The sequence below is a fragment of the Protopterus annectens genome, chromosome 3.part0 (assembly GCF_019279795.1).
Source record: "Protopterus annectens isolate FY-2018-M chromosome 3.part0, PAN1.0, whole genome shotgun sequence".
NCBI classification, from domain to species: Eukaryota; Metazoa; Chordata; order Ceratodontiformes; family Protopteridae; genus Protopterus; species Protopterus annectens.
Window position 1 is genome coordinate 1,837,674,636 of NC_056731.1, and position 26,627 is coordinate 1,837,701,262.

The following is a 26,627-nucleotide window of genomic DNA, read 5'->3' on the forward strand; positions in this document are numbered from 1 at the left end:
ACAGTTTGTAGAAAACTTAAAGGTAAGGTAGTTTAATAGAAATTGCAATATGAAGTGAGGGGAAAAATAGGCTTATGGTACATTTAGAGAGAAAGTCTGAGAAATGAATTAGATAGCAGTAAGGAAGTAAATGAAGAAGGGAGAATAAGGAGGTATAAGGGATTGAAAGGTATTTGTTCACATTTAGGGATACAGTTTATCCTGGTTTTGAGCAAGAACAGTGACAGTGTTTAGCTAGGAAGTCTATCAGAGAGGTTTTGAAAGATGGGAGGAATGGTATAATCCTGATGGATACAGATGATTTCCAGGCCTTAGCAATACAGACAATGCCCAGCAGATTTGCTAGATTTGTAGACAGACAGGTATTTTTTGTCACCGGATCGCAATGACCTATTGAGAACATAGTTGTGTAGAATGTTTTTAGTGATGGACAGGCAAATGGATGTTGGATAATTTTATAGGTGGTAAGAAGTTGTGTATGTTAGCTGATGTGGCAGTTCTAACCAATTTAGGCTTTTCAGTGCTATAGAGTGGTGAGTTCTGAAAGTATGAGCTGCAAATTTAGCACCTTTGTTATAGCATTGTTCAAGTTTTAATTTTTGTGATGCCTGAAGGCTAGTAATGATAGACCACCATAAAGCAGCGTGGGGAGGAGCTAAGTAGTGACAGCTTTAGTTTTAGTTGTGTTGGTGAGAAATTTTTTGGCTCTGTAAACCATCCCTAGTTTTTGATGAGTTTTTCTTACTCATTTTTGTATAAGCAGGTCAAATGTAAGATCATCATCCACTTCTTCTTCTTCTTCTGGCTTTTCCCAGTTAGGGGTCGCCACAACAGAACTCCGGTCTGCTAATGATTGGCAGTAGATTTTTATGGTGCCAAGTTGCCAGCCCGACACCCAACCTTCAACAAAGGCACGCCCATTTTACGCATGTCTTTTGAATGCTACTCGACCGCGGGGAGGACAAGCAGACTCCACACAGAAGGCGCTCCAGCCAAGAATTGAACGGGAGAACCTCTTGCTGCGAGGCTACAACACTACCGCTACACCACCGCAGCTCCCAAGATCATCATCCACTATCACCTCTAATAGCTTGCTATGAGAAGTAACTTTAATAGTTGCATTATCGAGAGAGATTAGTTTGGTCTTTTTTGTTTTGAGCATGAGATGTGAGTTATAAAGCCATGTTTCAGTGACTGTTAAAGCTTTCCAAGTAATTTTTTGGAGGTGTGCCATGTTATTAGATGTATAAATGAGACTGGAATCATCTGCCTATTGTATTAGGTTGGCCTGGTGTGTGGATATATAGAGGGTGTTGTTGAAAATGTTAAAAAGGAGGGGATCAATGATAGAGCCTTGTGGTACACCAATGGTGACTGGGAGGTATGGAGGGAGCATGGAGTGCCATTTTACTGACTGATACCTATTGGACAGGTAGCTTTTGAACCACAGAAGGGTGGGCTGAGAGAGACCTAGTTAGGATATTTGAAGTAGAAGCTTGCCATGACAAACTGTGTTGAAAGCTTTAGACAAGTCTAGAAATAAGGAACAGACTATTTGGCCATTATCTCTAGCTTTATTGACAATATCTATATGGGTTTGAAGGGCAGTGCTAGTACTATGGAAAGGAGAGAAGCCATGTTGTGTGGGGGATAGTAGTTCTTCCTGCAGAAGATAGTCCAGCAATTGCTTTCTGAATACATTTTCCAAGTATTTTGGCAAGTGGATATAGGACTAAAGTAACTGTCTGTCAGATTTCCTCCTTTGTGCAGAGTGACGATGGGTGGCTTTTTTCCAGAGAGAGGGAACATGGGATTCCTGGACTGACCTATTTATAAGGATTAAGCGGTAGTGGTGCTGCTGTAGCGTTGTCACCTCACAGTAAGACGCTGCCCCGTTTGATTCTCAGTTAGAGCGTCTTCTGTGTGGCGACATGCGTGAATGGGCGTTCCTTCGTTGAAGGTTGTGTGTCAGGCCTGGCAAGTCAGCACGTAAAAATTTACTGCCAATCATTAGCGGACCGGAGTTCCGCTGTGGCGACCCCTAAACCGGGAAAAGCCGAAAGACACAACAAGACAGGATAGGCAATGCTATTAGCTGCTATTTTTAGGTACTCACTTTGAAGGTCATCAGCTGAAGAAAAGCATGGTTTAAGTTTGTTTAAGAGTAATTTTATGTAGGATGTGGAAACAGGCTTGAAGGTGAAAGTGGATGTGGTGATGTGGCTGTTGGGCAGGGTTGAGATTAGATGTTGCAGAATCCTTGGTTAAAGATGCTATACTATCTATAAGAAAAAGAGTTGAATTGTATTGCAGATTTGAGTGGTGAGTTATCAGGAGAGAGGTTTGGGTTGAATTTTTGGCCAGGATGTAAGATTTCTTTAATGGATGTCCAAAATTGTTTTTAGCATCCTGTTTGGTGTTATTCTGAAAGTTATTATAGTATAGTTTTTTGTCTTCATTTATTTGCTTTTTAGTATGATTGTGAAGCATTCTGTAGTTTCCCAGACATTGTTAATTCATGGTATTATTAACAATCTCTCAGAACTAAACATAAATCCCTACATAACTTGCTGGATCGCCAGCTGGCACACAGATAAGACCCAAGAAATCAGGATCAGTGAGGCCACCAACACCAAGAGATTGGTCACCACTGAAGTACCCCAGGACTCTGTGTTGGGCCAGCTCCTTTTTGGCATCTACTCCTTGGAAGTCAGGGTTAATGTCAAAGGCCTATAGCTCACCAAGTTCACAGATGAATGTAAATTGGGAGCCATCATAGATCATCCCACAATGCCAACATCCTACAAGAGGATCTAACACAAACAAATGACTGGTGCGAAAACCATGGATTAAAACTAAATGCAAAGAAATGCATTATAGTGTCCTTTGGAAAAGTGACCACCCAAGATAATTACTTCATCGATAAAACACCTCAAACAGTCACCTAATAGTTAGGGATCTGGGAACATATGTAGACAGTAATCTGGTGTTCAACCAGCATGTAGCCAAGAGGGTAGGGAAATCCTTCTATGTCATTCAAATCATAAGCAAGAGTATGACATCCAGGTCCAAGGAAGTAATAGTATCACTTTGCTCAGCCCTTCAGACCCATCATTGAGTACAATGTCCCTTTGGCATGTACCTAGCACCTTCAAAGGTTGCTCACCAGGAGAATCCAGGGTATGAATACCCTGTCCTACATGGATTGCCTTAAGGTTCTATCTCTGTACTTTGTCTCCTACAGGTTAATGAAAGGTAGTCGATGCCTAGCATATAAGGCATCCTCAAATCCAGCTCTGATGGATCTCTTGTCTTTGCAAGACAAACAAGACCAGAAACACTAGTTCCAAGGACCTGAGGTTTGTCTGCAACATAAATAGAATCTGCCAGAGGGGGACCAATATGTTTCTTAAAGGATCCCCATGCTATGGAATAAGTTCCCTATCTGTGTGAAGCAGAGTTCATCCCTGACCCTGTTCAAAAGAAATCTTAATAACTGGATGACAAATTACAAATTCTCCCCCAGCCTGGCCTCCATGTCTTTGATGGACAGAGGTTGACATTAAGTAAATTAATCCCAAATAAACATACCCCCACATACCTGACCCTTGGCTACCTCTTTACTAGTATACCCCACCATATAGGTTCATAGGTTCATAGGTTCATACTAGGCTATCTGCCCAAGGGCATTTATAAGCCTAGCCCAGAGTTTTGTGGCTTTTGCCACCCCTTTAGTTTGGAGGATACTATGTCCATTATGTTGCTGTGCCTCTGTCAAGCAGTGACACTGAGATAATCCCTGGGGTATATCTGCGATCTCCCATCCATTGGTCAAGATTTCTCTTGAACAAAGCCAGCGAGGTGCTCTGCCTCACATGTACCGGGATTTTGTTCCACAGCATAGGGAGTCTCTGGGTGATGAATCTGTCCCTCCAGCACATCCTATTAAAAAGCGTGTCAAGGTTTAAGTCTCCCGCCCTTGTAGTTCTGAGGGATCTAGATTTTTTGAGGTGAAGCATGTTCATCAATTCTGGGTTGGACATGGCCTTGTATGTCAGGCACAGGTCACCTCTGAGCAGACGGTAAGCGACTGAATAGAGCTGAAGTTCCTTCAAGTCGGGCAGCATAGGACATATTTTTGAGACCCTTTATCCTTTTGGTGAGGAACTTTTGGGGCCTTTCCAGTTGCTGCAGGTGTCGTGTCAGATACATTCCGAATGGGGCATTGTACTCAATCATTGGTCTGATGAGTGATGAGTACAGGGGGACGATGACTTCCCTTGATCTAGATGTGAATCCCTTTATGATCAGGTGGGCAATGTAGAAGGTCTTCCTAACTACTTTGGCAAAGTGAGTGTCAAATGAAAGGTTACTGTCAACCTGGGTCCCCAGATCCCTGATAACCTCTTCTGTGCTTAGTGGGTTGCCGCCTATATGGTAGCTAGGGGTAACCTTGTTTTTCCCGAAGGGTATGACTATGCATTTTTTGGCGTTTAACTTTAGGCCATGGCTCTGGCACCAGTTATCCGTTTCTATAAGACCCTTCTGAAGGATATCTGTGTCAGATGTGTTCTCAACTATGGCGCCCAGTTTGCAGTCATCTGCAAATTTTGTCAGCCATAATCCTTCTGTGTTTGCTTGTACTTCTGAAAAGTAGATGCCGAACAGGAGAAGGCCCAGGACTGAGCCCTGTGGGACACCACTTGTGACAGGCTTTGAGTCTGACATGGCGCCAGCAACTCTGATCCTGTGGGTTCTGTCACTTAACCAGTTTGCAACCCATCTTGTGATGTATGGGTTTAAATTTAAGCTGTTTTTCAATGATACCTGAGTGGGGTATTGTGTCGAAAGCCTTTGCCAGGTCAAGGTAGGCTGTGTGGACTGCCTTTCCCTCATCAATGGCCTTGGTGACTGTTTCGAAAAAGTCAACCAAGTTTAAAAGGCATGATCTGCCCTTGACAAAGCCAAACTGGGTCGGATCCAAAGTCTGCAAGTCTCCTATGTCTTTATTTATGAGTTCCATTATGATCCTCTCCATAGCTTTGCAGATCAAGCTTGTTAAGCTGATGGGACAGTAATTTCCCGGGTCGGTGGAGGCACCGCCTTTGTGAAGTGGGACCACAGTTGCCGTACGCCACTCCTTAGGCACGTATCCTGAGGTGAGGCTAAGATTAAACAGCTGCCCTAACTGCGGGTTTAATTCCTCATTGAGTTCGTGGAGCACACATCCGGGGACACCATCTGGTCCCATGGATGCTATGTTTTTTGCCTTGGAGAGAGCAGTTCTCACCTGAGCGTTAGAGATGTTTGGGGGGCTATAATTCTCTGGTATAGATATCTCACCTTTTGGGGGTTTGCACTGAACCTGTCAGCCAGTATGTTGGCAATGTCTGTAGGTTCAGTAATTTTACATCATTTTGAACTAATTCTGAGCATATCTGGGAGTTTCCTCCCAGGTTTCTAACATAGCTAAAGAAGGCCTTATGATTGTCCTTTGAGTCCTTAGCGACTTTTCTCTCAAAATTTGCCTTGGATGATTTTATGAGAGATCTTAGTTTTTACTTATAATGATCAAGGGTGTTTTCCTTTTAAGGATTTTGCTCTATCTTGTAGTAGCTTCCTCCTTTTGTTGTAGAGCTTGTTTATGGCTGGGGTCCACCAGACTGGACGCTTGCCTTTGGTACAAAGAGTCTTTGTTTTGTTTGGAATTGCCTGATCCATGCAGTCCTGCAGGTGCTGGTAGAAGGCATTTGTAAGTGATTCAGCGGCTTGAGTAATGGTTTCCAGTCTCAGGGCCTTAAAGAGACCACACTAGTCTTTAGAAGTGTGAAGTCGGCTTTTGAGAATTTCTTCACTGTGGTCTTTTTATCTCAGGTGGGGGATGTGGACTTCCAGTGAGATTAGTTTATGGTCTGATCTCACCAGATGAGGGGTATACTTCCGGTGTTGAACATTGTGACCCCATGTTCGTGATGATGAGATCTAGTATGTTATCTCCTCTTGTGGGGATGGTGACTAGTTGTTCCATGGCATTTGAGTTTATGAACTCTAGGAACCTTTGGGCTAGAGTGTTGGGGCTTGAATAGTGATCCCAGTCTATATTCGGGTAGTTGAAATCACCTAGTATGATGGTGTTTGGAGATACATTTATCCCCTCCAGTGTTTTCAGGAAAGCTATGTGAGGTTCCTGAGATTGAGAGGGTGGCCTGTAACATGCTACAAATTGCAGAGCAGTTTTGCCTATGGTTAATTGCACCTGGATGGTCTCCGATGCATCGTTGCCACCAACCTTAAGGTGTGGGTGTCCTTTATGAATATAGACACCCCCCCTTTCTTGGTGTTGTCCGGATTTTGGGGCCGAAACGCATGATATGAGGTAAAACCTGATAGCGCTCGGAGCCTTGAACCAGGTTTCAGTCACAGCACAGACATCGATGTTCTCCATACTGAGAAGGGCCGCATCTTGAGGTTGAGACTTCTGGCACTGAGCAGCATTACCCTTAGTTTTTTCTTTTTTGTGTTCTAGGGTGATAGGTTTAGAATTTGAGCCTTGCCTAAAAGGCACTATGGGGGTGGCAAGAGCCTTTGCCAATATCCGGAAGCCCAGGGGTGACAGGTGCAAGCCGAGCAGCGTGGCTTGTCCAGCATGTCATCCCAGGCAGACAGACATTGGATCCCCTTTGAATGACACCAGAGTTTAAGCCAATTATTAAAGCTGATCATCTTGTCTCTGTATTGTGGCATCATTCTTGGTGAAGGTAGGATACTGCTCAAGGTCAGGGTCATACCTGCCTGGGCTACATAATCAGAGAGCTCCTCTATGTCTCTTTTCATGTAGTCCAGGAGGTGCGTCTCAGGTCGTTCACACCAGCATGGACAATGACAGAGTCGTACTTGTACCTGCTGTTGAGAGACCTGAGTGCTTATGTGGCGGATTCTAGCGCCCGACAGGCAGCTTACTGTGACCTTTTCCTTGCTCAATCTGGTGAGCGGGACGTCAGTGTGTCTGACTATGGAGTCACCAATGACGAGTGTGTCTGGCATTGTGTTTGGCCTTAAGGGCTGTGACTGTTTGGCACACTGACTATGTGGTCTATGTGTTGCATGTGTTGTGTCCTGAGGTGGCAGTTGTTTAGGTGTCTGCTTTGGTGGCCTCTGCTGTTTTGATAGATTTTTGATCAGAGCCTCCTCTTTGTGTATTTATGTGTATGATTTGAAGTTGTGATGGTACTATGTGAGACTGGGTTTGTGGTGTGTGTGGTTACCTTCTCCTTCTGTCTGGTCTTACCAGTCCTATGTTGAGAGAGCTCAGCCTCCAGTTTGGCTATATAGTTGCATCTCTCGCATGTATTTGTGTTTTGTGGGAGAAGGAGAGGGTTGTCCATGTACATGAGACAATTGTAACATTGCCTCAATATTCCCAGATTCACCAGCTGAGCAGGAGAGGACACTAGCAACTGATTCCTCGACATGCTAGAAGGAATAGACAAGGACTTTAAAAGACTCCGGGGGATGTGGGTGATCGAAAAGGGTTTTTTTGCTGGTGGGGTACTATGTATAATAAAAGTGCTATATCAAGTAAAAAAATACTTTAGGAGCAAGTGCTAGGCTTTACAGATAGAGAATAGTCTACTTAGGAATCAAGTAGAGCTGAGCTTTTTAGATATAGAATACGCTGGTTAGATCAGCAATACAGTTCAAGGAAGGCTGTTTTAATTGAAAATTTGAAGAGTGGACTTTAGGTAGCCCGAATAGTTTAAACTTGATTTACCGCCGCTGCTCTTGTGTGCTCCTGTAGCAACTCCGCGCTAAATCGCGCTAAAGCACGCCAAAGCGTGCTTTATAGCAGGGGGCTGGAAAAAACAGGAAATGACCCAAAATGGCCAATGAATTACCAGTTACTGTCTCTAACTACTCTTCTGAGGACAAACAGGCAGCTCAGTACTCCCCACTCTCACTGATGAGTAAAGAAACTTCCCTCTGGCCACACAAGAAAATGGAGGAACACAGGAATCAAATACAAAGCCCAGGGATCAGCAAATTCTGATCACTGGAACAACTAGCTAGGAAAGTTAGGAAAGCAGAAGTATTTTTTTGTTTTTTTTAGTTTTTTTACACACACAGACAGAATCCAAGGAACTCTGAACAAAACTGGGTTGGGTTGCATGGCTAGACTTGTAAAGATCCTGATGGCTGTTAGTCTAGTATGACCTATGAACCTATAAAAGTTCTTGAAAAGTCAATTCACCCAACCAAAAATACAGACACCTAATTAGCATAAAGTGTGAATTTCTAATACCACATAGCTCCTCCTACCTTTCATAGAACTAAGAGATACTCCTGAGAAACTAAAGTTTAAAAAACTGGGAGGGAGTAAAATACAAGCATACTATAGAAGACACAGTGTGCAATCTGTACGCTTTAAAAATGATACTGCAAGCATTTATCTCACACATTCATTTATTTTTGTTTCTGATAAAGGAAGGTGTAACATGTGGGTCCTCTTTCTTTAAATTATTATATGGATAATGCTTCAAGCGTGCCTTTGAAGCTGATGGTCTTTTGTATTGGTGCTACTAGTATTTTGGACATACAGTCTGGTTTCCTGTGTTCTAAACAGCTTCAAAATGATGTGTGTGTGTGTGTGTGTGTGTGTGTGTGTGTGTGTGTGTGTGTGTGTGTGTGTGTGTGTGTAGGGGGGTGTCAGAAAATTATATGGAGTTGTAAATTAAGACCCCCCCCAAAAAAAAATAAATAAATACATTGTGTGAAGGGTTAAATCATACCTGAACAAAATACATAAAAGTTGAGAGGTCTGGTGTGCGATGAGGAAACTAAGTGCCACTAAAATGCAAAACAAGGTGCAGAACACATAAGGAATGTTTTATGAATAAATTAGTATGAAGAAAAATACATAATAGACTGAGGAAGAGTGGTGTTAAGGGATTTTTGCCCTTTGAGATTACTATGGTTGTTATCAGTGTTTGCAGACAAGGGCACTGGAATCATAGGGCAAGGGGGCTGAGCTCCCTCCCACTTTTAAGAGGTTTCATCAATTAAAAAAAGAAAACACTCCACGTTGGTGGTTTCTGGCAAATCACTGAGGGCTGAAATAACTAAATGTCATACATTTGAGTTTCAGACTTCATTTCCTTCAGAAAATGCATACTAAGGCAAACGCTGTTATTCTAGCAACTTTCTAAGTTTATAAGAGCAATATTTAAAATATGTCCCTATTTTTGAGGCTTATGTTCAGAATTCTTATGCTAAGAGGTCAAGAGGTATGGCAGTATTATATGTAGTGCCCTGAGGGGAGAGCAGCTTAGTCAATTAACTTGATCAGGCTTGACCCTATAACTTGATTACATGAGCCAGGAGCCTGAATCTTCTCCACCAACTACCAGACCGCTGAAGGAATTGTGAACTTCAGTGGAGACAAGTGTTTGAATCCTGTACACCAACTATCAGACTGTTGAAGGAATTGTGAGAGTCAGGGGAGACAAGAGCCTGAATCCTCTATGCCAACTACCAGACTGCTGATGGAATTATGAGTTTGAGTTTCAGTACATTTTCAAGCAATTATGAGTTTCAGTGCATTTTCAAGGAATTTTGAATTTCAAGGGAAAAAGTTTACTGTTGTTCATGCTAAGTCTGTTTTCAATGTGCAACTAACTGTTTTGTTTATCAAATGGAAGTCACTGTTTGTGCTGCAGAATTTGAAAGCAGTGTTAGTAGCATAATTGCCTTTGGTGCAGAAGGCTGTGGATTCTACTCCCACAACATGTAAATGGAGTGCTGATATTACAGTGACTTTTCGATTGCTGATTATTTGGTGCATTTTAAGGGGGATAGGGGTTCTACACTCATGAGTCTGCCCTCCTTTGTATGAGATGCCTAGTAGCTATAAACTTGTTGTCAGTTTGTAAATCATTCCTTATTACAATATTACCAAGTTACCATTTTTTAATGTAACATAGGCAATTAACTCTTCAAGGATGGCAGGAACTGAATGCCATGTTGTTAAGTTAATCTGCAGTATCTTTAAAAGCATATATGAAATATCTACATATTCCAAGAATTACTTGTAGCAATTCACAATCATTTTTTGGGACTGGGAAAGCTCTATAATAAATATAAATAACATTATATTTGCTGTAATAAAGCATGAATGTGACATATAATGGTTCTAATCATCTCTTTTCTTCTTTGTTTCACCCCACCCCTTATCTCTTTTTTTAAATGGAAACACACTGTTCTATTACATTATTTCTGCCAACAAACCAAATGCTTTTCAGCACAGGGAGGCAGGCCAACCACTGCAGCTCAGAATACCAATTCTCTACCAGCTGCAGCGCCAGCAGCTAAAACCTCTGGAATGCAACCTGGTAGTACTGTTTCAGCAGCCATGCACAACCTGGCTCATCTGCATCAGGCCCCAGCTGCTGGTGCATTGGTAGCCTCAGGGAGTACTGGTGGATGTGGGGATTATGTCATCCACCAGGAGCTACCAGGGGTGGCACTTCTGGTATAAGAAAGTAGCAATGGTGCACACCTCAGGCATCTGGAGAAGTTGTTCCTTTGAATGCAGAAAAAAACTCCACTTCAAGTAATCTCACAGGGAGCTGAAGAAGGGGACAGTGGTGACAGTTCTGAGGGTGAGGACTAGATCCTCACTGTTCCCATGCTTGAAGGGCATGTGCCTTTAATGTCCCTACCTATCCCCAATCATGGCTTCCCCCAACCTTTTGTATCCATCACCATTCCTGTGCCTGTCTTGTTTGTCATGTTTGCACCTGCTTTCACACATACCCTAACTAACTGACCCTCACATTCCTATGCCCTTTCCCCAACATTCCTCTCTTCTTCAAATCCAAAAAAAAATCATCACCTGTCCCACAAAAAAATTGTCCCATACATAGCTCTCTGCTTTGCATATGTGTGTTCTCAACACACTTAATTTGGTCTTATTGGCTATACAACAGTATCATGTTATCACCCACCTGTGTTGTGGTCATAGTCCAAATTCATCCAATTTTCTATACATGTTCACATTACTGTGTTGAAAATGTGAATATCTATGTTTTTTTTTCCTAATTTCCTCTTACAAAACCCTTTATTGCTTCCCTTTGTTCTTTCTACTTGTCCCCACCCCAAACTTCACCACTTTCCTATCATTTTTACATCTTTATCTGGTCAAATAAATGGAAGCACACACCACACACATGGCCAGAAGTGGCCCATAAAAAAGCATTCACTTTTTCTCTGTATTTGCACAGAGTTTGGCATTGTACATCAATGTTGAGCAGTGGTAAATTGTTCTATATGTCCTATGACAAAATCTGCTGAATTTTTGCCATCAGCCGCAGTAGTCCAGTTATCTCCATGCAATGCTGATTAAACACATTGCACTATGGGAGCACAGAGTTAAATCAGAGTAAAGGCAATACTTTGAAATATTTACTCTGACAGTTCTTTAGACTTCTGATTGTAACCATATAGAACATTTGACTGAAGATTTTTTCCAACAGCATCAAGGGTTCGATTCCAGATGCATCTCACATAATTTCCTAGTGTGATGTTATATGTGCATGATATGTTTAACCACCCATCTTAACATTTTCCATATTTATGAGTTCTCCTGGGGATATATTGAATACTGGACAAAAAAAGAGTACTTGAAGTGACATCCATCCCCACAACTATGAAGTATTTATCCTGTCTTGTGCTTGTCATAAGCCTGTTGTCCCTCTCCTAACCCTTCTTTATACCCATATCAATCACTTCATGCTACATAGCATGGCAGGTTAATAATGAGAGCAGACCAAAAACATATCCGTGAATGTTACATTACACCAAACATTGTCATGTGTATGTTAATCTCTCCTTGTATTCATCCCTTCATTCCTATCCCTCTTTACAAGTGTTTATTAGGTTGATGGAAGTACAGGTCATCTCATGATTTTCTGCATACTGACACAACTCTGCTGCTGGATAATACAAAAATGTTACCTTGATTCAATATTTATCAGTGCTCCTGTAGTGTGCAAGGTTTAAAAACCTGCAATATGATTCTCTTTGTGTCATGTTCAGTTGATAATGGATGAAAGTTCAACCAATGTGATGTGGTAACGGTCCTTATTGTGAAGAAGCACACTGCACACACTTTTCAGAATATCTGGCCATACACAAATAATTAGCATACCTGCTGAGTCATAATAATCATTTTAAAAGATATAAGACCCCTTCCCGTTTCTAGAAAGCTGAACATACAATAACTTGTGATTTGCAATGAGGCCTGCAAAACAACTAATAGCTGTACAACTGTGTTGAGGTAGGCATTAATGAAAAAATTTGAAGAAGACATATACTTCATTGTAGTCATTGATAGTCACATTTGTAGTCATGATCCCATTTACTTAGCTAATGCCATCCTGAAACCTTTTGTTAAAAAAGTGAATAATCTGGAGCTAATGCCATCCTGACACCATTTGTTAAAAAGCGAATAATCTGGATTTGAACCCTGACTTATGTGTGCCCTGATCAGGAGCTCACTGCTCTTGCACACTGTGCACCAGAGAAAGCTAGGCAGCAAGTCTATTTTCCACTGTCAGTACTGTCCAAAGAGCTGATGACCTCACCTCACCACTGTGCTTCTTTGCGTGAAAGAAGGTGAACCAAATTACATCTTAACACTTTTTACCTTAAGCATTGAGCCTCATTTGCTCAATGCTTAATGTCACACAAATAGGGAAGGCAATGGTAACATTTGTTAATGTAATAAAACTTTGGCCACAGCATTTCAAATATAGACTATACCATGAATATCACAGCATCTGTCAGCAATTTCTCCCATAACATATCTTGCAAACTACTTCACAAGTTTGTTTAATTCATGAAATGCAACTCACACATGTGCCAATACTGCAATCATCCATGCAAATCTGTTTCTCTGAAATGTGCTATGTGAAGAGGTGTTTAGTATGTCTTTGGTTTGGTTACTGGTCTCTTATCTTCCATTATATGGAAAGGCATTCATAAACACAAGAGAGGGGTAGGGACACATATGCTTGACTGAACACATACTTTCTGACATTCATGTGTGCATTGCAGCAATGCACTTACAAATGATGTATCAGTACCTGGGGCACTGTCAAGCAGACTACAGAAATACAGTCCATAACTGCATTGCTACATTTGGTATAGTTTTATACTGACACTGGACATTAGTCATCTATGACTATACCACACTGATTTTATTAGTAAATTCTATTAATGTGGACATAACTTCATCTGAATATGAAAATACATGCCTCCACCCTTGCAGTACTGGTGTTTCCAAAGAGTGTGTGTGTGTGTGTGTGTGTGTGTGTGTGTGTGTGTGTGTGTGTGTGTGTGTGTGTGTGTGTGTGTGTGTGTGTGTGTGTGTGTCTGTGAGTATCTTATCTAAACAACATCCTGAGAAACAAGCACATATATCACTCAGTTCTGCAAGATGCATTCATGACAGCTTCTGTCAAATAGTTTACCAGGATGTTAATTAAATGTATTTTGGCAAAATGCAACCACACATTCATATGCCAAGTCCTGTCTTTGCACTCAAATCTCATACCAGTATATGTTACCTGAAACAGTATGATGATGTCATCCTCTATAAACAGCACTGTGACAGTGATGAAATCAGATGTCTCTGACTGTATGACTGTTAAGTACTGTGTTCTCTAGCTTGTGTAATGAGTTAGGTAGGGGATCAAATTGCACAACAGTCAACTTGTGTGTGTCTGTATGTCTGAGTGTGTATGTGCACATAGTCAGAAGAGCTTGACTCTAGGTCCTGCTGTCCTTACTCATGTATCATTTAGAAAATACTTTTACTCTTATATATGACTCCACACCCATTTCCTACAGCCCTCACATCATCATACACTGATGATGCCATCCTCACTAAACTATGCGCTTACAGTGTTAATGTCAGACTTTTGCTATGCTGCTAGTGTTAAATACTCTGTTCTGTAGCTTGTGTATTTAGTTAGGTAAAGGATCTAATCTCACAACAGTCAATTTGTGTGTGTGTATATAATGTGTGTATATAGTCAGAAGAGCTCGAATACATGTCCTGCTGCCCTCACTCAAGTATCATTCAGGAAATACTAAACCACTAGTACATGACTCCACAGCATTTTCATATAGACCTCCCAACATCATCTTCTCACTGTACACTGATGATGTCATCCTCTATAAAGTGCTCTCTGAAAGTGTTAAAGTCAGACTTGTGCCGTGGAGCTAGCATTAAGTACAGCGGCCTCAAGGGGGGGGGGTCTAATCTCAAAGCAGTCAATGTGTGTGTGTGTGTGTGTGTGTGTGTGTGTGTGTGTGTGTGTGTGTGTGTGTGTGTGTGTGTGTGTGTGTGGGGGGTGTTTGTGTGTGGGGGTGTTTGTGTGTGGGGGTGTGTGTATCATTCAACTATCACTCTGGAGACAATATTATACCAGGATGTGAGCCTACATCTATATCATAAAAATCTCCCAACATCATCTTCTCGGCATACGCTGATAATTTCATCCCCATAAAGTGCACTCTGATACTATTAAAGTCAGACTTGTGCCATGGTGCTAGCATTAAGTACTGTGTTCTCTAGCTTGCATAGCCTGGCAGGCAGGGGCTCTAATCTCACAGCAGTCAATCTGCATGGGTTTGATCATTCAATTATCACACTGGAGGGGGGCTCTAATCTCACAGCAATCAGTGTGTGTGTGTGTGTGTGTGTGTGTGTGTGTGTGTGTGTGTGTGTGTGTGTGTGTGTGATCATTTAACTATCACACTGGAGACAATTTTACACCAGGATGTGAGTCCACATTTATATCACACAATCCTCCCAACATCTTCTTCTTAGCATACACTGATGTTGTCATCCCCTATAAACTGCACTCTAACAGAGGTTAAGGCAGATTTGTGCTGTGGTGCTAGTATTAATTACTGTGTTATCTAGTTAGTGTGACTAGACAGGTAAGGATTCTGATCTCACAGCAATCAAAATGAGCATGTGTTCATTAAATTTTTAGTCTGGAGACAATTTTATAATGGGATGCGAGTCCACATCTATGTCACACAATCCTCCCAAGATCTTATATTCACTGTGCACTGATGCTGTCATCCCCTATAACATGCACTCTGACAGTGTTAAACTTAGATTTCTGTGTTGATGCTAGTGTTAAGAAAGGTGTTCTTTAGCTTGTGTAACTAGATAGGTAGGGGTTCTAATCTCTCAACAGTCAGTTTGTGTGTGTGTTCATTCAACTATCAGTGTGTAGAGAATTTTTACATCGGAATGTGAGTCCACATCTATATCAGACACTCCTCCAAAACATCTTCTTTTCAGCAGACCATGATGATGTCATTCTCTTTAAAGTACACTCTAACACTGTTAAAGACAGACATCTGTGGTGGTGGTGCTAGTCTTACATTGTTTAGAATCCAGATTGTGTTCGCGTCTGACCTCACTCAACTGGTGTGTGTGTATAGTTGGTGGCGTGTTACAGTCATTGCATGATGTTTTGAATCTCTTTTCATTTGACTACCACTCAGAAGAACATTTTACATATTTCCATAAATCCAAGGTTCCCTGTGTACACATGACATCCTTTTTGTGGAACACTAGGGGTGGCATCTCAAAGATGCATACATACATTGTGAAGCAGAGCCCCTACATTATCCTGTGCAAGCCATCACCACACCACTGGATGTGTCATTGCTAATTCTGTCATGGGGTGGTGCACATGTGATTTATGGACAGAGGCAGTCTGTAATAAAATCAAACACATAGATCTAATATCTTCCATCACATAGCTATAACAGTTTTGGTTTAAATGGTATAATAATGTCTAGGATTTTATGTGCTCTTGATCGTTAGCCTAGTAATGTCTTATGACTGTCTGAAGATTGTACTTATCAATGTTGTTGTCATCCACATGTGCTATTTTGAGGTGTGGATGTACTTTAACCCTATAACAGTGTATTCCAGTCTGTGATTTGAGCTGCTGTATTGATGGCCGCTGCTGATGTTTGGCTACATGTTCCTTTCATAACAGCTGTAGTAATATGCCTCCTGAGGAATGCTGACATGGGATGATGCTATGTATATTATTGCATTACTAAGTCATGTGTTCTTGTAGTGGAGTATATTAACATTTTACGCAGTTCTCATTCAGCCAGCACAGTGACAGCTGCAGAATGGCACCAGTGTGCATGTGTATACCTAGCATGGCACAGGTGTGCATGGGTATACCTAGCATGGCATAGGTGTGCATGTGTATACCTAGCACTTGGAAATGTTATCTGACATATAGCAATATTATGCCATACTGATTACACTGGCTCATTTGCCTAGGGTTCATCCATGTGTTTTAATGCTGTTATACACACAAACATATGATATTCAGATTGACTTGCAACCTTGGGAATTTCATTGCATACACAATTGTGTTGCTATTCACAAGGATTAAAAAGAAGTTATGTACCTACCATGACGTTCCATGTTAGTTGTCTTCATCTCGCCTTCCTTCTTGCTGTTTGAGTTTGGAGCCGATCTTTGGCTCCAACTCAGCTATCTTCTATAGCTCGAGAGCTGTTTACTGGCTCGAGGCTACCCCTTATCCCAGAATGCCCAGTGTCAGCTACCCAGATCTCGTTTGTGATAGCGCACACTAGACATAAGTAGAGTAACCAGTTACCTAAAAATTGGTTGTCCAATACACCTAAACAAGGAAAGAGTCATAAATTACCTGGCATGTGAAGTAATAAAAGATACTCAGCCAGTGAAAACAAAATGGAACTCCTCTCAATCCTCTAGGAAGGGGGAAGGAGGGAGGGGCGCAAGAAGGAAGGCAAGATGAAGACAACTAACATGGAATGTTATGGTAGGTACATAACTTCTTTATGTTAAGTTCTCCATCTCACCTTCATTCTTGCTGTTTGGGACAGCGTCCCAAGCACCTAAAATCCCGGGTGGCTCATTGGAACAGACTCTTCAGAACAGTAGAACCAAAGAAAGCTCTGCTCCGGGAGACCATATCTACCTTGTAATGAGAGATAAAAGTGTGAGGGTTTGCCCAAGTAGCAGCTGCACAGATTGAGTCTATGGGCAACCTTGACTGAAAAGCTACAGAGGTGGCTAATGCTCTAGTAGAATGACCTTTTGGTTTAGCTCTTAGCTCTTTATTTCGTAACTGCTAAATAAAGGCAATAGTATCAGATAACCATCTGGATAAGGTTACCTTAGAAACTGGAAGGCCTTGTTTTTTGAAAGCATAAGAAAGAAATAACTGGTCTGACTTTCTTAGTTCCTCAGTTCTATGGAGGTAAAAATGCAATTGTCTGTGCACATCCAATTGGTGGAGCTTGTATTCTGCCTTGTTGCTGTGATTGGGAAAGAAAACTGGGAGATCTATGGATTGATTTAAATTGTTCTCTGAGAAGACTTTAGGAATAAAGGATGGATTGGTCCTCAGAGAAACTCTGTCCTTGTGAAACACCAGGTAAGGAGGATGAACACATAGTGCTTGAAGTTCTGAGACACGTCTAGCTGAAGTGATAGCAACCAGAAAAAGTGTCTTCCAAAAAAGAAATTTCAAGGAACATGATGCTGCTGGTTCAAAGGGAAGCAAAATTAAGAAAGCTAAAACTAAATTGAGATCCCAAGGAGGAGGAGGATCTCTAACTGGGGGTTTAAGAAGAGATGTTCCTCTTATAAAGGCCTTGCAGAGCTTTTGAGACATTATGGTAAATTTAAACATACCGATATGAAAATTAGAAATGGCAGCTAGCTGTACTCTAATGGTAACGAAAGCCGCACCAGAGTTGTGCTAGAAATTCAAGAATTTCATGGAGTGAGGCTGAGAAAGGATCCAAATTTTTAGATTCTGCCCAGTAAGAAAACTGTTTCCATTTACTAGCATACGTTTTCCTCGTAGTAGACTTATGTGAGGAAACATTAATATCATGGACTGCTGGGGAGATACTGGAAAGCCTGGCTAAAGTTGGAAGTGGAGTAACCAAGCTGTGAGCTGGAGAGTTTGAAGGGATTGGTGCAGCCCGCCTGACTTGATGAATCAGAAGATCTGGAACCGTGTCCAGAATCCACAGTTGATCCAGAAGGTGGAGGTGCAGGAACGGGAATCATATCTGTCGAGGCCAATATGGGGCAATGAGGATCATTTTGCAACCCAATCATTTTTGCTTTCTGTATGAGTCTTGGTATTAGGGGAAAAGGGGGAAAAGCGTAAAGGAGTCCCTGAGGCCAATCGTGGACTAGAGCATCTCTGGGTATATGACCTGGAAGAGGAAGTAGGGAGAAGTAGCTGCTGCATTTATTGTTGAGAGGAGTGGTAAATAGGTTACAGCAAGGCTGTCCCCATTTGCGGAAGATAAGATCCGTAACTTCCTGATTCAGAGACCACTCATGAGGCATGAAGATAGCTCTGCTGAGCCTGTCCACTATGATGTTGGATTTCTCAGTGATGTGCATTGCTATCAGAAAATGTTGGGAGGAAATCGCCCATTGCCACAGTCTGAGTGCTTCTCGACACAAGGAGTAAGACCTGGTCCCGCCCTGTTTGTTGATGTACCACACCACTAACATGTTGTCCGTTTGGATTGCAATGGTCCTGGAAGGAAAAGAGTCTTGAAGGGCTTGCAACGCTAGGAGCACCGCTGTCATTTCTAGGACATTGATATCCAGATGGTACTCTTAAGGTTGCCAAGTGCCTTGGACTGTCCTGCCTAGATAATGCCACCCCCACCCTATCAGGGAGGCATCCGTGGTCACTGTGGCTACCGGAGGGGGTTGTATGAAAGGTCTGCCCTGAATTACTAGTGGAGAGACCATCCACCAAGAAAGGTGCCTTTTGCATGTTTCTGTGATAAGGATCATGTGAGGCCTGGGTAGCTCCTGAAAGACCACTGCATGAAAAGAAGCCATTGAAGGATTCTTATGTGGAAACACGCTAATGAGACAAGAAGAATGGCAGCTGCCATAGAGCCTAGAGCTTGGAGGACATATCTGACTTGAATCCTTTTGTTCTGCATTAGAATCGACACTTGTTGACAAACAGTGGAAACTCTTTCCTGTGGTCATCTTGCAAACATTTCTTTTGTGTTTAATTCTCCTCCTATGTATGTGATAGACTGACAGGACAACAAGGCAGATTTTTTTGAAATTTACTGTAATGCTTAGTTGAGTGCATGATGTGATTGTATAATCCGTGCCTCTAAGAGTTGATGCCTGATGGTAGCAGTCAGGAGCCAGTCGTCTAGATAGGAAAACACCTGGAATCCTTGACGCCTCAGGTGAGCCATGACTACTGCCATACACTTGGTGAACACCCTGGGGGCTGAGGTGAGACCAAAGGGCAGAGCTCTGAACTAGTAATGACTGGCCCCTACCCAGAAGCAAAGAAATCTCCTGGAGCATCTGTCCATCTTGATATGGTAGTACGCGTCCTGAAGATCTATCAAGCACATCCAATTGTCCTGACCCAGAAAAGGGAAAATGGACTGCAGTGTCACCATCTGGAACTTTTCTTTTTGTACAGATTTGTTCAATCTGCTGAGATCCAGTATTGGTCGCCGGTCCCCTGTCTTTTTTGGTACTAAAAAGAATCTTGAGTAAGTTCAGGATCCTAGTTGGTCTGCGGGGACTTCTTGAATGGCTCTTTTTTCTAGCAGTCTTGAAACTTATGTGACTGCTTGATCCCTTAGATTGGGTGGGACATCTGTGATGGGCTTTTTTGATTCTATGGGGGATTGATGGAAGGGAATTTTGTAACCTCCGAATATAATGTACAGTACCCATCTGTCTCTTGTTATATTTTGCCAGGCTTTTGGGTACAGTGAAAGTCTTCCCCCAACTGCCTCCAGAGGTGAGCAGTCAGGCAACCCTTCAGGGATGCTGGAAGGGCTTGGCAGAGAAGGTTTCTCTGTCACCCTGGTTTTGCGGTCCCCCTCTGCCATGAGGGTGGCATCTGTTATTATTGTTTCTCCCTCTGCCCCTGGGGGAAAAATCACCATGTGTGTCAGGCAAGGGTCCCTGGGATTTTCAGAACCACATCATTCTGCTCTTCTGGCCCTTGGGATAAGGTCTGGAAGGGATGGAAAAATGGACTCCCATGGCAGGGAGAGTCTTGCTTTCCTTCTCACACCTGGTTAACGTGTCTTTCACCTGAGGCCTAAAGAGAAAGGAGCCATCAAAGGGAGTATTGGTGAAGGACGCTCTAAAGGGTTCCGCAAAGTAGCACAGCTGCATCCAAGCATGTCTCCTGAGTGCCACACCTGTCCCTGCAGCTCTGCTCCCTCCATCGGCTGCATAGGAAATCAGCCTCATGGAGGAGTGGACTATGGAATTAAGAGTCGCAAGCTGAGAAACTAATTTGGCTGGTAGTCCCTTAGCTGTAGGATCTTGAAGGGTATCTCCAAGCTCTTTCAGGAGATCCCTTTTTAAAGACATGTAAAATGGCATAGATAGTTCAGGGACCTCATTGAAAAGGTTGCTGAAGCAAACATTCGCTTTCCATATCTGTCCATCGTCCAAGACTCTTTGTTTGGAGGATGAACAGATGAAGAGGTTTCTGTTAACTCTTTCTTGGTAGCTGCTGCTACCACCATGGCATCAATGGGCATACCTTTGGAGAGGAATTGTTTGTCCTGGGGAGCTGTAATAAATTTGTTTGGTCTCCTCGGAGTAGGTTCCACAGAATCTGGAGCTGACCAAGCCTTTCGAGCCACTACAGACATGAGTGGATTGAAAGGAGGAGATACCCAGGAGGTGGAAGGTCGGGAACGGAATGCATCCTGGTATACAGACTCGTCCTCAGTAGGGGCTAGGGAAGTCCAGTCCCTCCTCTGTCTAAGCATTTCAAGGATGTCCGAAAAAGAAACATCTTCAGAGGGGGACCTTGGGGACCCTTCTGATTCATCCATGTCTGTATCTGAGGTGACAGACTCAGGGGAGTCTATGTGCTTCCTCTTGCACTTCTTCTTCCAGGGAGGCTCTTCCCAGTGATCAGGGGAGGCTTTGGAAGAAGAGGGATCACCCAATGGGGTGTCCTGGGGCATAGGTTCCCTACGCTTGGGGTCTGGAGGAGGAGTAGAGGTTGGAACAGACACCACGGGGGGAGGAGCTGATGGAGCTGGCAGTAGAGCTGTTTCAGGGGACAGCACACTCCGCATGACCTCAAAGGTATCCCGACCTCTAGGCAGAGAAAGCTCCAGCTCCGAAGAAACAGGAGTCCTTCTCCGTGTCGAGGGTGATGGCTCTGAGGTTGATGTTGGAGCCAAGCTCACCTGCGCCGAAGCTCCAAGGGGGAGAACGGGGTCGGACAAGAGTCTGATGCCACTCCCCCCCATGGAGCCAACGAGAGAGCCCTGGCACCCAGATCCCTCAATAGAATGTACAATCAAGGTAATTGGAGCCAACATCGGAACCGAAGGAGAGATGATGATTAGTGCCAAGGGTTCTACTACCTGCAGATCCATGGTCACTGGCTCCGAGCTAAATGTAGTCAGAGGAGGAATGGAAATAGAGGCGGTTAGAGGCTGTTGAGCCTGTTGAGGTGGGCTGGACAGTAATTTTGCCAGTGCCTGTGACTTAAGCAACCTACTTACTACTCTTTCCACATCATGATCCAATAATCTAGAGGATCTAGAGGAGTGGGAAGAATGATGGCTACATTCACTCTGTAACAAGGGTGACTGAGGTGCCGAGTGGATGGACTCCAAGGATGGAGACCTTAGTCTCTTATGGCTCTGAGACGGCTCCAAAATAACAGATGGAACCAACGGAGGAGTTGCCTTGTCGGTGCCAGCCGGCACCCGCATACTTGGTCGGTCAAGTAAAGGAGTCGGCTCCAAAGGTGGAGCCAATGGCTTGACAGAATTAGGGGATTTTGCTGGCTGGGTACTTTTAGCCGGAGTATCCTGAGGCTTCAATAATCCCCAAAGGATTCATTTGTTTTTCGCTCCTGCAGGACCCTTGGACTAAAAGCGTGACATATAGAACAGGAGTCTTGCAGGTGAACAGTGCCCAAACAATATACACAACTAGTGTGCCCATCTGTCAGAGACATTTTCTGACAGCATGAGTCACACTTTTTGAAGCCAGATACATTGGTATCTTTAGACATTTTCCTAACAACAACCACAACAACAATAAGAAAATGCTATACTACAAAACTAAGAAACAGTCTTTTTTTTTTTTTTTTTTTTTTTTTACAGTTAAGGTACAGAAAGGAGAGCCTCTAATTTAAACGGCTGTCCTAAAGGGGGAGAACTCTCTAATTTAAATGAGTTCAGGGGAAACAGAAGGCCTGCAAGTTATGGAGTGATGGCCAACAAAGCTACAACACACAAGAAAGTGATAAGGGATAAAGTAATATATCTAGACAAAAACTTGATAAAAAACTTGACAAATTTTTAAGACTAAACAACAATTATAATAATAGAAAAAAACTATACTAAGCCTGAGCCAGTAACGAAGCAACCTCGCAGCTGAAGCGGCAAATGAGATCTAGGTAGCTGACGCTGGGCATTCTGGGATAAGGGGTAGCCTTGAGCCAGTAAACAGCTCTTGAGCTATAGAAGATGACTGAGTCAGAGCCGAGGATTGGCTCCAAACCCAAACAGCAAGAACAAAGGTGAGATGGACAACTTAACATCAAGTGTTCCACAGTAGCATTGTGGGACTGGCAGCATTTGTATCATTAATTTTTTTGCATGGAGTGCATCCTCCTCTGTTGTAATGCATTCATATATGGTGTAAGGGCCCTCACACACACATTTCCACTGATAAACAATATATAACTGATGTAATGACAAGAAATAGGTTGAGTTGTATAACTGTGTTAACAGTTCAACTGTGTTGCATGTGATTCATACCCAATATTGTATTTAGATGTGATGTCACAAAGCATTTTGTAACTAAGTCTGAAATCTTCTAAGGGGACTACCCAGCTATGTGCAGAGCTGGTTGTAGATGGCACCAACCGTACTCGACCAGAGGACAACCTGTTAGCTGACAGATTTGTATCAAACTTCAACCCCATGTCCCCACTGATGGTCACCCAAAGTATACATGCCACCATTCCTCAGCCTATTATCTCAATAGACCAAGTCATCTCTGCCCTCTATAAGGCTAAAAACATGGAATCAATGGGCCCTGACAACATCCCAGGTTGCCTTTGAAAAAACTTCAAACCTGACCTAGCAGACCCACTTGAATCCCTATTTAACCACAGCCTTCAGAATGCTATGTTCTGTCAGAATGATGGACAGCAACAGTCATCCTTCTGCACAAGGGGGGACCATCAACATACACAAGGAATTACAGACATGTAAGCCTGACTAGCCTCTTTAGTAAGGCCATGGAAATAATCATCATTGGCCTTTACACGAAGGACATAGTTAATCTCCCAACTCTAGAACCAACCCACTTTGGATTTGTTAAGGGTAGATCATGTCTGTTAAATATGGCTGACTTCTTCAAGAAGGTCACCAAGCCCATGGATAAGAAAAGGACCGTGCAACCCACCTGACTTGAGCTGTCCTAGGCATTTGACACAATTCCCCACTCAGGTATTATTGAAAAACTCTCTCAACTGGGCATAAACTCCTATGTCAACAGGTGGGTTGCCAGATGGCTTAGAGAAAGGACACATACTGTAAAAGCGGGTAAATTCACCTTTAGCAAGAGGTCAGCCACCAGGGGTATACCACAGGTTTCTGCACTAGGCCCTTTCTTGTTCAGTCTTTTTTTCCTCAGAAGTCAATGCAAATGTAGACAGTCTTTGTCTGATGAAGTTTGTGGATGACTGCAAATTGTGGGCAATCACTTAATCCACAAACCATACTGATATACTGCAGAAGGGATTGAAGCACATAAGTGATTGTTGCCAGAGCCATAGAGAGAAACTGAATTCAAGAAAATTCATGATTATTCCCCTTTGGAAAGCAAATACCTCACCTAATTACAATACAGACAACAACCCCTAAGAGTGGACCTAGTGGTACCTGATCTGGGTACTCAGGTTGATACTAATCTGAACTTCAGCCATCCTGTGTCTACAGTGGTGAGAAAGTTCTTCTATATGGCACAACTCATAAGTAAGGGCATGTGTGAAATCTACATCAAAGGACAATATAATTCCACTGTACTCAGCCCTCATCATACAAATAATTGAGTACAATACAACCTTTAGCATGTACCTCACCAGACATCTGCAATAGATTCAGCAAACTCAGAGTTTTCTCACAAAAAATAAACATGTTATAAAGAACAAGTCCTACATGGAAAGATTGAAAGCCCTATCACTGTATTCTGTCTCCTACAGACTACTAAGGGTCAGTCTGTGTCTGGCCTACAGGGCAGTGTCCAATCCAGCCCTGATGGAAATGTTACACATTCATAAGTTAAACTGTATGAGTATCACTCATTCCAAGCATCTTAACTCAATACATCTGAGTGATACCTCCAGGTGCATCTGCAGTTAACTCTTACTGATGCCTCTAGGCATCAAATACTGCTTATTCACTTTTGCATCAATAATTCCAAAACCATGCTATGTACAAGGATTTAAAAGATTTCACTGTAAAGCTTACACAATGGCAAACTCAACTTCATTAATATTTGACCTCTGTCTAGTGCAGGTAAACAGATATTAACTGTTGTTTTTATTATATTAATTTATATAGATATAATTTTCACATATTTCTAAATATCTCAACAGCCAAGTAACATAGACAGAAATCCTTAACCTCAAAAGAAACCTCTCAGTTAGATGAATAACATGCTGCAGACAGTATGTGTGTAACCAGAGTGGTTACTGAGATATTGTAAGTTGTTTACAAAATATTATAAATGTAATAGTTACTGTGTTTACTGTGACTTATAAAATAAGACCTAGAACCTAAAGAATACTACCACTATAAAAGCAGTTTGTGCTGAGGGGTTTGCCATTTGTACTTCTTTCATAACCACTATGGTTCCATAGATATGAACATTTGTTTGAAATGTGAAGACATAATTTGATTATGTCAAAAGGCTTAGGTTTCGCCCATTGGAAGTTGCAGTGCAGCCTTCCTCAGCTCCATTAGACTGAACGAGTTAACCTAGCCTCTGATAAAAATAAATCATATGAAGACAGCTATAGCTCTTAGAGACTACCCCTTCTCTGGAACAAGCTTCTCATTCACATAAATGTTAAATAAATAATAAATAATAAATAAATAAATAAATAAAGCAAAGCCCTTCCCTGGCCCTGTTGAAGCGCAACCTAGATCAATGGATATGTAATAGTAAATTTACTCCTGGGATGGTGCCCATGTTCCTCATGGACAGATGCAGTAGGTATTACATACCACAGCAAAGGCTCATACCTCTGTGAACTTCATTCACTTAGCTTTTGAAAATTATTAAACTTAGGTTAAATCTGACTAGGCATGTATGGGCTCTTGACTGTTAGCCTAGTACTCTCCTATTGACATTATGAACTTATTAAGTGCAATTGTAGCCTATGTAAAGCTATAGTGCGACTGTACTGCGTCACGGATGAACCACTGCATCACATCAATTCTACCCCTTGATAGGTTGCATGAACATGTATGATGTGTGTCAGGATTTCAAGGCAGTATAACATTTTGATTAGCAATGTCAGGCAGTCAGTAATTGTGTGTCACATGATTAAGTTCTGACGTGCTTATAATGGGTGCTCCTTTATATTGTTTGGTATATGTACAGTATTACAGTGACAGCTTTCTCGAAGACTGACACTTGACTTTGCACTGCTGTACTTTCTGTGCACATGGGCATAGTTGATGCATTGCCATCAGTCTGACATACTGCTGTATCATTCATTATAACAGATCACTTCTTAATTCACACATCAGCTACAGATGTTTTAGACAAAATCCATTGGTATTACATGTGTCAGATGCATGCAATGCCTAGCTATGGGTAGGGAATCCACTCATAATAGTGTGGTGTTTTTATGTTGTTATCTATATGGCTGACACCTACATCAGCCAGGAAACCTTTTGTCAAGTGTGTCACATTTGGCACCGTGAGCTCCCACATATCTGGTAAGCCATACAGAACTATTCTTTGGGAAGTATACCCATTAAGATTTGACAGTACAGACTTCCCTTCAAGGTGGTCTACTAGATGCTTGTGTTATATCTCTTCCTGTGTTGCACCCAGTAAATACACAGCTTAGTGACATCACTGATGGCATGGGTTTGATTCTTGTAGGTAGTGATGGTAGCTTATGTGTCATGCAAACCTATCAACTGGCCATGACTGGCTCTTACTTCAACTCCACTTTTGACACTGTCCCTCTTAAACCACCCAAAAATTGGTCATTTTTTTGGGGAAGAGGTGGTGAATTACACTTATAGAACATTGACAATTATTACAGTTGTACACGTGTGTTCCTGAAGAACATGTATAATAGGTTACACTCACATATTCTGACAATGCCACAGACTAATGGTTGTAATATTCAAAAGTGCCCATGATTGTGCCTCTTTCTGTCTACATTTGTCCAGGAGTCTGTTTTTATGTGGCCCTGATTGGTTGAGTGTTATGG